Here is a 10863-nt window from a genome sequence, read left to right as displayed (position 1 = left end):
GGAGACTTCAACACCCCACTCTCATCAATGGACAGATCTTGGAAACAGAAACTAAACAGAGACACAATGAAACTAACAGAAGTTATGAAACAAATGGATTTAACAGATATCTACAGAACATTGTATCCTAAAACAAAAATATATAGCTTCCTCTCAGCACCTCATAGTACCTTATCCAAAATTGACCATATAATTGGTCACAAAACAGGCCTCAACAGATACAAAAATATTGTAATTATCCCATGTGTCCTATTAGATCATCTCGAACTAAGGCTGATCTTCAATAACAACATAAATAATAGAAAGCCAACATTTACATGGAAGCTGAACAACACTTTACTCAATGATACATTGATCAAGGAAGAAATAAAGAAAGAGATTAAAGACGTTTTAGAGTTTAATGAAAATGAAGCCACAACATACCCAAACTTATGGGACAAAATGAAAGCAGTCCTAAGAGGAAAACTCATAGCTAAGAGTGCCATCAAAAAGAAACTAAAGAGAGCATACACTAGCAGATTGACAACACACCTAAAAGCTCTTGAGCATAAGGAAGCAAATTCACCAAAGAGGAGTAGACAGCAGGAAATCATCAAACTCGGGGCTCAAATCAATCAAGTAGAACCAAAAAGAACTATACAAAGAATCAACCAAATCAGGAGCTGGTTCTATGAGAAAATCAACAAGATAGATAAACCCTTAAGCCGACTAACTAGTGGGCATAGGAACAGTATCTTAATTAACAAAATGAGAAATGAAAAAAGAGACATAACAACAGAACCTGAGGAAATTCAAAACATCATCAGATCCTACTACAAAAGGCTATACTCAACAAAACCAGAAAACCAGGATGAACTGGGTAATTTCCTAGACAAATACCAGGTACTAAAGTTAAATCAGGATCAGATTAACAATATTAACAATCCCATTTCCCCTAAAGAAATACAAGCAGTCATTAATAATCTCCCAACCAAAAAAAAGCCCAGGACCAGATAGGTTTAGTGCAGAGTACTATCAAACTTTCAAAGAAGACCTAATTCCAATTCTCCTAAAACTATTCCACAAAATAGAATCAGAAGGTATTCTATCCAATTCATTCTATGAAGCCACAATTATTTTGATATGTAAACCACAAAAAAAAACCCAAACCAACAAAGAAAGAGAATTTCAGACCAATTTCCCTTATGTTTATTGATGCAAAAGACTTAATAAAATTCTTGCAAACCAAATCCAAGAACACACCAAAATGATCATCCAACATGATCAAGTAGGCTTCATCCCAGGAATGCAGGGATGGTTTAATATACAGAAATCCATCAATGTAATCCACTATAAAACAAAGACAAAAGCCACATGATCATCTCATTAGATGCTGAGAAAGCATTTGACAACATCCAACATCTATTCATGATAAAATCTTCGAAATATCAGGAATTCAAGGCTCATACCTAAACACAATAAAACCAATATGCAGCAAACTAGTCACCAACATCAAACTAAATGGAGAGAAACTTGGAGCAATCCCACTAAAATCAGGGACTAAACAAGGCTGCCCACTTTCTCCCTACCTTTAAATATGGTACTTGAAGTCCTAGCCAGAACAATTAGACAACAAAAGGAGATCAGTAGATACAATTTGGGAGAAATCAAAATATCACTATTGGCCGATGATATGATAGTATATATAAGTGATCCTTAAAATTCCACCAGAGAACTCCTAAACCTGATAAACAGCTTCAGTGCAGAAGCTGGATATAAAAGTAACTCAAACAAATCAGTGGCTTTTCTCTATACAAAGTATAAACAGGCCGAAAAAGAAGTTAGGGAAGCAACACCCTTCACAATAGTCACAAATAATATAAAATACCTGGGTGTGGCTCTAACTAAGGAAGTGAAAGATCTGTATGATAAGAACTTCGAGTCTCTGAAGAAAGAAATTAAAGATCTCCGAAGATGGAAAGATCTCCCATGCTCATGGATGGGCAGGATTAATATAGTTAAAATGGCTATCTTGCTGAAAGCAATCTATAGATTCAGTGTAATCTGCCACACACTCTGGTTGAGTCAGCTTGACAGGCTGAGAGGCCTGGAAGCCACTCACGAGGCAGAGAGTTTCATGGAGAGTTTCATGGAAACTCACCTCCTGGAGTCTGGCCTTCTCTTTAACCCATATACTCATATTCTATTCCCGAGTTAGACTGGTGTATGCATCCACGTGCTCTCTTTTAGTATTATCTTATTATAAGTGCCTTTTAAGATTGAATTCTGACATAGCTAAGCCTTCACCAGTGTTCTAACGTCCTAGAAAGTCCTTGATCAGACCATGGGCTTGGAATTCAGTAAGAATGTTGCCTATTCAGTGACATTCAGAATTGCCTCTGGTATTACACTATCACTTTGAATAAAGGCTAAGTCACTGCCCTACACAGGAATTTACCATCATCTAGGAATAAGGAAGTTTGAGGCCTAAGGAGGAACCAGAGTAGATACTTAGAACTATAGATAGCTGAGTTACACCCATACACACGTATTTACAATGGCTTAGGGGGAAGGTGGACTATACAATAGACTAAAATAGGAACTATGACAAGGGCATGAAGCCCAGTACCCCCAGAACTCACATCTCTAGCTGCATATGTAGCAGAAGATGGCCTAGTCAGCCATCATTGGGAGGAGAAGCTCTTGGTCTTGTGAAGATTATATGCCCCAGTACAGGGGAAAGCCAAGGCCAGGAAGAACGTGTGGGTACGTTGGGGAGCAGGGCAGGGTGAGGGTTATAGGGGACTTCCAGGATAGAATTAGAAATGTAAATGATGAAAATATCTATTAATAAAAAAGAAAATGAAGCTAAATATAGCTCTAAAATTTTTGTGATGAAACTGCAGAACAGAAACAAAAAGGAAATGGTCATAAACATAACCAGACAGAAGAAACGTGAACATGAACAAACCTAGTCTAACAGCAAATATATCAAGAACAACACAGAGTGATGAACTAATGACACACACCTTAGAAGAACTGATTGAAAATACCTGCCAGTTTGGAATTTTATGTTCAAATAAATCTTACTCCTAAGCCAAAATTCACAATCATTTTGAAGGTGAAAATGGAAGCCCTTTTGCAGAAAGACTATATTAAAGTATTATTTGAGGAATATGGAAAGAATCCAGATGGAAGATAATTAAATGAAAGATGGCACGTTAGGTTAGAAAGAATTAAATAAGTTGCCATACCTGAACAGATACTTCAGAACACAGTAATGGAGTCATATGAGCTTAGAAGACAGAATCAAATTACAGAGAGATATTAAAACATACTTTTTTCATCATTAATGTACTTATTGATTAGAATTAACACTGATTAACATTTTTAGGCATTATTATTTATATCTTCTAACACTTCTGGATTAATAAATGCCATCTATTGAGGACAAAAGAGAATGACTTAAAAAATTAATTGAGGGTAGAAGAGATAATAAATTATGGGGTAAGGGCTTTTCCTTTTAAGATGATTACCAGAATTCAATATCTGAAACCCACAGAAAGAAGAGAAATGAGTCCCACAAGTGGTCTTCTGAGAATTATGGCAAGCATGTACCCTTCAGGAAAAATACATAAATATAATAAAAATGAATAACATCAATAGAAATAAAAGAAAATAGCACAAGTAGCATTGGTTGGTGAAGCCAGTTCTAAGAATACTATAAATTATAATAAATGAGTTAATAATTTATTAACAATAATGTATTTAATAATTTAATAATAAATAATATCTCTACTAAATAGCTTTCTGCTCACAGTCATTCCTCAGCTTTGACAAATGAATGGTGGTAATGCATTATGTGAACATAAGAGTCAAAATGTCCACAGAAACTTTGTCAAAGTTTTGACTTTTCTGTAAATCTAAATTTGGTTCCAGCATTTATTGTAAAAAATGAAAATTTAAGACAATTATAACATTTAAGTCATTTGTAGCTTCAGTATAGTCTCAATTTAGATGAAAATATGAGAATGGAAAATTATATATCAATCAAGAGAATTAATAAACGTAATATATTGTTGCTGTCAGAATAGCAGACAGAATTGAAAACTTAAAGTATAAAATATTATAGAACAAAGAAGATCATTATTAAATGGGAAATTAAAGTTGTAGTTGACACAACTTAAAACTCTAGTGTGGTAGTTTGAATAGTCTATGGTTTGACTCCCATAGACTCATAAGTTTGAATGCTTGGGCCATGAAGAGTGGCATTATTAGGAGCTGTGGCCTTGTTGGAGTAGATGTGGCCTTGTTGGAAGAAGTTTATCATTCTTGGGTGGGCCTTGAGGTCTCCTAGTGCTTAGGTACTGAGTTCTGTCCAGTATGGAATTAGAGTCTCCTCTTGGCTGCCTTTGGATCAAGATATAGAATTCTTGGCTCTTCCAGAACCAAGTCTGCTTACAGGCTGCCATGCTTCCTGCCTTAATGATAATGCACTGAACCTCTGAAACTGTAAGAAAACCCCATGTTTGCCTTTAAAGAGTTGCTGCGGTCATGGTGTCTCTTCTCAACAATAAAACCCTAATTAAGGTATCTAGGCATTAAAAAAAAGAACAAAAACAAACAAACTACCACCCATGGTTTTAATGTGTGTAAACAAAATAATGACAGATGTCTAAAGAGCAATTTACATCAAAGTATCAAATTTGATATCTAATTTTCAGAATTTGCATGTCAAACAGATACCAGATAAACATTGATGACTGGGTCAATGCAATCACAAAGTCAACCTAGCAAGATCTTTAGTAATCTTTTATTATTTTTAATGTGTGTGTATGAGAGTATGTGGGTGACTATGTGTATATAAGTGCAGTGAATGAAGATCTCAGAAGAGGGAGTTGGACTCCCCTGGAGCCAAAGTTATAGTCAATTGTGAACATCTTGGTAAGTGCTCTTAACCATTGGGCTATGTCTCCAATCCCCAACTATATGATCCTTTGTGGGATTATTTTTAGCAATTGGAGAAGACACATTAGTATTTTCAAATTTTGAAATATTTGAGTTTGTCCTAATTACCTGTTTTGGATTTGTAGTTTAATTCCCTGATGGTTAAAATGTAAGTTAATCCTTTAAAATTCATTGTTTCTTTATGGCTTAGTCCAAAGGCAATTTTGCAATTGTCACATGTAAGCTTACGAAGAACATATAGAATATTTATACTCAGCTTTGAGGGAAATTTCTAGTTAGAAAGTTGCAACTAGAAACAGATGAAAATTAATATACTAACATTCATTTTGTGGAAACAGGGACTGGATATTTGAATTAAAAAAATGCTGGCTTTTAAATATTTTCCTTAATGTCACTGACTAGAGGAACCCCACAATTCTTTGATAAAATGTCTTAAGAGAAAAAGTATACTGAAAATGTCATATGAGGGTAACAAGACCCTGTCTAGAAAGCTGCTTCCAATAAGCTCCAATGGATTGGATAGGACTGTTTGTTACTGAGAGTGCTATAGAAATATCATGAGTTAGGAAAAAGAGTTGAGATTTAAAAGGAGCCATCAAGAGAACCTTTAGCCTACAACTCTGAATAACTCAATTCTCAGGCTAAGGGACTTGTTCCCCATTTATGGCTTCAGTGCCCTTAGAAGCAGAGTTCAGAGAGGTGGGGAGTGCCTCATCCTTTGACACAGAGCAGCACTAATATCCCTTCTTTAGTGACATCAGGCCCCTTTGCCTTCTACTGGTATGAATTCATGAATCAAAACTGTCTCATTTATCCCATGCTAAGGAGAAGAGGAAAAAATGAGTTGATCAATCATGATTTTGTTTTCTAGAAGCTGATTATAATTGACTGGATGCATATGCCTGATTGAAATTGCTCATGATTGAAGATTGAATAGCTGAAGCCTGATGGTCTCATGAAAATGTAGTAAAATGGTTGATGTATGGGAAAATATACTGCCCTAGAAAGCAGAGGACTCCTTCCTCTCTAGTTAGTCTATAACGAACTATGAGACTTTTGCCATTTGGTAAAATCTCTTTGCAGCTAGTTCACTCATCTTAAGGTGAAGCCTGCATGTAGTATAATATACCAGACCTCTTTCACCTCATCAACATTCCAATTTATCTTCCCTAGAGGATGGGCAAGACCATATTGCTCCTTATGGACAACCAGATGGCAGCTGTGATGATGATAGTAATGGCAGTCAAATATGCTAACATCTACTGTTTGATCAGAAGCCTACACTTTCCCTGTGGTGTGTTTCATGCAGCATTCAAAACAGTCCTGTAAAATGTTCAATATTTTTGTTCTCATGTTATGGTCAAGGACATGACCTTGGTATAACAGTGTTGCCACCCTGAAAGAGTCTATAGTCACTTGGGAGATAGGCCTCTGAAAGTACCTATGGAAAATTATTTTTATAGTATTAATTGAAGTGCACTCTTTGCCCCCTATGGGTGGCACCATTCTACCGTTGGAATCATGGTTTATACAAATGGAGAAAGAGAGCTAAGCAGTGCCATGCATTCTTCATGCTATGCTTTCCAAGTGTGGATATAATGTGACCAGCCAGCCTGTGTTTTCCAGCACCATATCTTCCAGGCCTGTTGCCATGTCTTTCATGATGGGCTGCATCTATCTAGAACTGTAAGCCAATGGAAATATTTTCTCCCTTAAGTTGCTTTCTTCAGGTAATTTTATCAGCAATAAATAAGTTAATTAAGATACTTGGCCAAGGTCCCACAGTTCACAATGCAGAGAACCAGGAGTAGACCAACTGCATTAGCTCACTGCATGTATTAGCTACAAAGAAACTACCTTGCCATTTTAGGAGGATCTGGAATGATGACTGAGAGGGACCATGTATAAGAACAAGAGGAAGTAGGGGTGGCTATGGCAAATAATGCCTTATTATTTTGATACATGCCATAGTAAGGCATCCACGAAACATCTCCAAGAACATTGTTCATAGCCATACCAGGAGCAATGCAGATGGTGTCTAAAATGATTGTTTACATGCATCCCCTAGGCCGGGGCAATGTAAGACAGATAGCATTCATTCTAGCCTCTAGGATTCCCTTTCTTTTGCTGCAGAGATGAATCCCAACTCAGTATAAATTATTTAAAAGAGAAGTAGAAGAAAAGACATATGAATTACTACTTACAAGGAGAAATATTTGATATGTTTAAGAAAGAGGAGAAAATATTTATTCCTGTAGGTCAAGCACGTGACCTTTGAGCTATATCTACCAGTGGCAACAGAGAGAGTATTTAAACTTTAAACTTCAATACCCAGGAAAGGACTTTTACTAAGTGAATAAACTATACAGAAACTGAGTTATTTTAGGCCTACTGGTAGAAGAAAATTTCCAATCATTTCTGTTACATAAAAAGTTGGAAAGAATGTATACCAAATTTTGGCTGAGTTTAATTTCTTTCTTCAAAAATATGTGAATCTTGCTCTCAAACTGAAGCCTTGGGAAACTAGATATTTGCTCACTGTAGGACCCCAAATCTAGGGACCCCCCACTCTAGTCCAGGGACAGGAAGCACCCACGAACACAAGAATCCTCTCTTGTTGCAAGACGCATGAGGCTTTATTGGCAGAGCTCTGGGTCGACGCGTACCTCACACAGGAGGCAGGGGAGTCGACGCTGAGGCTCGGGAGCTAGGGGTTTTTAAAGAAGCAAAGAGTTAGGAATACAAAGAATTTTGACAAAGGCATGGGATTGATTCATTAACAGAAAGATTACATGTCAGCAAAAGGGGCATTAGAGCTTTGTTCCGGTGGGCTTGGGTCTTATCTTTGTACCCGGCGCCAAGGGGTAATAGACAAAAGGGAGGTTCCGGCCAGATGGTGTGGACTTAGGTAAGATGACCCTGCCTGTCCTCAGATTGAGGGGAGATTCCAGCCAGATGGTGTTAGCTTAGATAATGTAGCCCCATTTGTCCTTGAATACCTTTTCATCTTTACGGCCAAGATGTTCTTAGGAATGCCTTAACAACAGCCCTGCCCTGGCATGCCTGGGGGCTGTTCTGCTTTGTTCTCAGTCCCAGATCAGGGCCATGGGCTCCTAAACAAGTTACAATATTTCATCTTCCTTCACTCACATTGTTTGTTTTGTTTTTTTGGCACAAATAATAGAACTGCACAGAAAATCTTAACAAAGGTAATTTAAATGGAAGAAGAGGTGACTGGTAGACAAAACTGGAATGTTGAGGTCATCATACTTGTGTTAGGAAATTTCCTGACTTCTGTTTATGCAACCAGGAAGTGACCCTTACCTGGCATCTCTGTAGCCCTCAAAAAATTTGGATTCTCAGTCTAGCTGATTGTATTGATGAGAATCAGATCTATTATGATTGTGTTTGGTTGTGTCAGAATCCTCTTGGAACAATTTTAGGTAGATAAGTGTATAACATGAAAATAAATATGATTTTAAAAATCAGACTTTCAGAAGGATCGTATCAAGAAAAAGCAGAATCAATGTGTCAAAGTTATTCATCATCATCTCATTGATTCATCCACTCATTCATTTATTCACTCATTTAAGTTTATTTATCCATTGGTATTTCTGGCAGTAGAATAAAGAGATCAAAGATGTTAGGCTTAGAATGTGAATATCCTGGTCATAAGTCCCAGCTTTGCCTTGCCTAATTTAATTAGTCTCTTTAGTCCAGGTTGTCTTATCATAAATTGAGTCACCAAGAGTATGTATCTTTAGCTTCATTATGACGATCAACGCATTATAGTCCCTCACTAAGTAGAAGCAACTAATAAGAATAAAATAATACTTATATATACCAGAGAAACAATTTTAGGGAACAATACAGAAATTCACACCTAAACCTAAATACATATTTACATCCATCAAGGCTCATTGCTTCCTAGTTTGGAGTGATGTGTAATTTAGAAAATTGAAATTTAATTAAGTTATAAAATTTTATAATACAGATTTTATATTTGTTTCACTATATTTTGTGTTTGCACAGAGGAGAATGTGTCAATCTGTTATCTTCTCCAGAAGAAGGCATTCTTTCTGTGCCAGTGTTAACTGTTCTCATAGAGTTAGAATCTTCTTTCATTACTGACCTGAGCATAAGCCAAGGGGTCACATGGCAGGCTGTGTCCAGCTTCTTTGCTGTTCTTCTTGTATGCAAAGAAGTCCAAAAAGCAGCATTACTCAAAGTTGTAGGAAAAGGATGAGCCATCAGAGGGAAGTCTCATTGCTTCATTCCTGGGTTCCCAAGTTGTTTTTTAATAAACAGGACTGTTTCTTTGATCTTTAGATTTCAAAGCTCTTCTCATTTCTAGACATGAATCCTTTATTAGATGTCCAAGTAGTGGTAATTTCCTCTCTCTAAGTGGGATGCTTCACTCAATTGGTAGTTTCCTTTGTTGAACAAGAAAATGATATCCCAAATGTATCATGTTCCAAAGTCATGGGTCTCTAATTTGAATGCTCTTTTTTTATCAGACAGTTGACATTGAAACCTGCTTTGACTAGAAGTGCTTCTTGCACCAACCAAAGTAGCTGAGATGATTGAGCTTGATGGAATGTTTTGATTTAATTTTCATGTAAAGTCATGGGCAGTATGACTAGTAGAACACTCCTTATATATTGGCCAAGAGAACAGGCTTAGTGAATCTAAAGACTTGTTCAAACCACACTGCTCAATAGATCTAGTCTTCACATTTATTGAGTACTTATACTTGTAAAAGGCTCTATGAGGTGACTGACAGAACCTTCTTGTAATCTAACAGCAGGAAGTGAGGTGAACATTTCAAAAGTTTTGTTTGAATGATGGACTCTGTGGTGTGGGGGATGGGTGGGGAGATTATTTAGCGCTATTCTTAGTGTCTTACAATTACATAGCTTATTGACATTGTCTCTCAAATACAGATATCTCTCCTTAGACTGTGTCCTCCTCTAGTTCCCTTCTTCCACCCTACATTTCTCTTCAGTGACTCAGCTTGGAGGTTACAACTGCTAGGGACTCATCTGTCAGGTTGATTACTTAATTCCAATCTATATTATCAACAATGCTTTATAAAGTATTCTATAAAGTTAAACTGATAGAGTTTCATCCACTCACAAGGAACAAAGTCTTTTGGAGGCTGGATTTGGTACACAGGTTTGTGACTTTGAGGAATAGTTCACATTCTAGCTAAACAAATTTTAGTCCCTATTCTACTGTTAAGCTAGCTTTGTTGTCTTGAAGTAACCATTAACTTTGGACAACGTAAGACTGGTATAACAAAGCGGCTGTGAAATTTCAGATTATATAACCTATAAATTACTGAGTTTAAATGTTTGTATAAGAAAAGAGCTCTGAATAGCTATCTCTATTATAAAACCTTGGCTAAGGAGCATGGATCAATTATATAGGCAGCACACATAAGTTAACAAAAGAACAAATCATTCACATATTTCTCTTCACTTATATAGTCTTCCTTTCTTAAAATCTCATTCACAAAATGTGTAGCCTGCAGCTACACGAACCTCCTCAAGGGGAGGCTGAGGCTATAAGGGAAGAAATGTTGAGAAAAATGAGACCAAGACAAGATACTGATCAAGGCCCAGAGTTTACTTAAGAGTCTGAGCTTATAAAGGGCAAAGGCCCATTCCCCCACCACACCAGGTTCTTGATGCTTTGTCGCCAGTCTGTCAGCACTTGGTTGCCAGGCTGTTGATTATTCAGGAATGTCTCAGGAAGACATTTTTAGCCTCTCAGCAGGTAACATCATCTTGGAGAAAAGCACAAAGGTGGCAGAACAATAGACCTATCTAGGTAGGAAGACTCCACCCTAGATGGCCTCCTTCAAAGTGGCAGAACAGGTCTAAGCCAGCCTGTTCAAGGCTGGGGGAGGCTACT

The sequence above is a fragment of the Mus caroli genome, chromosome 9, assembly GCF_900094665.2.
Source record: "Mus caroli chromosome 9, CAROLI_EIJ_v1.1, whole genome shotgun sequence".
In the NCBI taxonomy this organism is placed as follows: Eukaryota; Metazoa; Chordata; class Mammalia; order Rodentia; family Muridae; genus Mus; species Mus caroli.
This window is presented reverse-complemented; position numbering follows the sequence as displayed.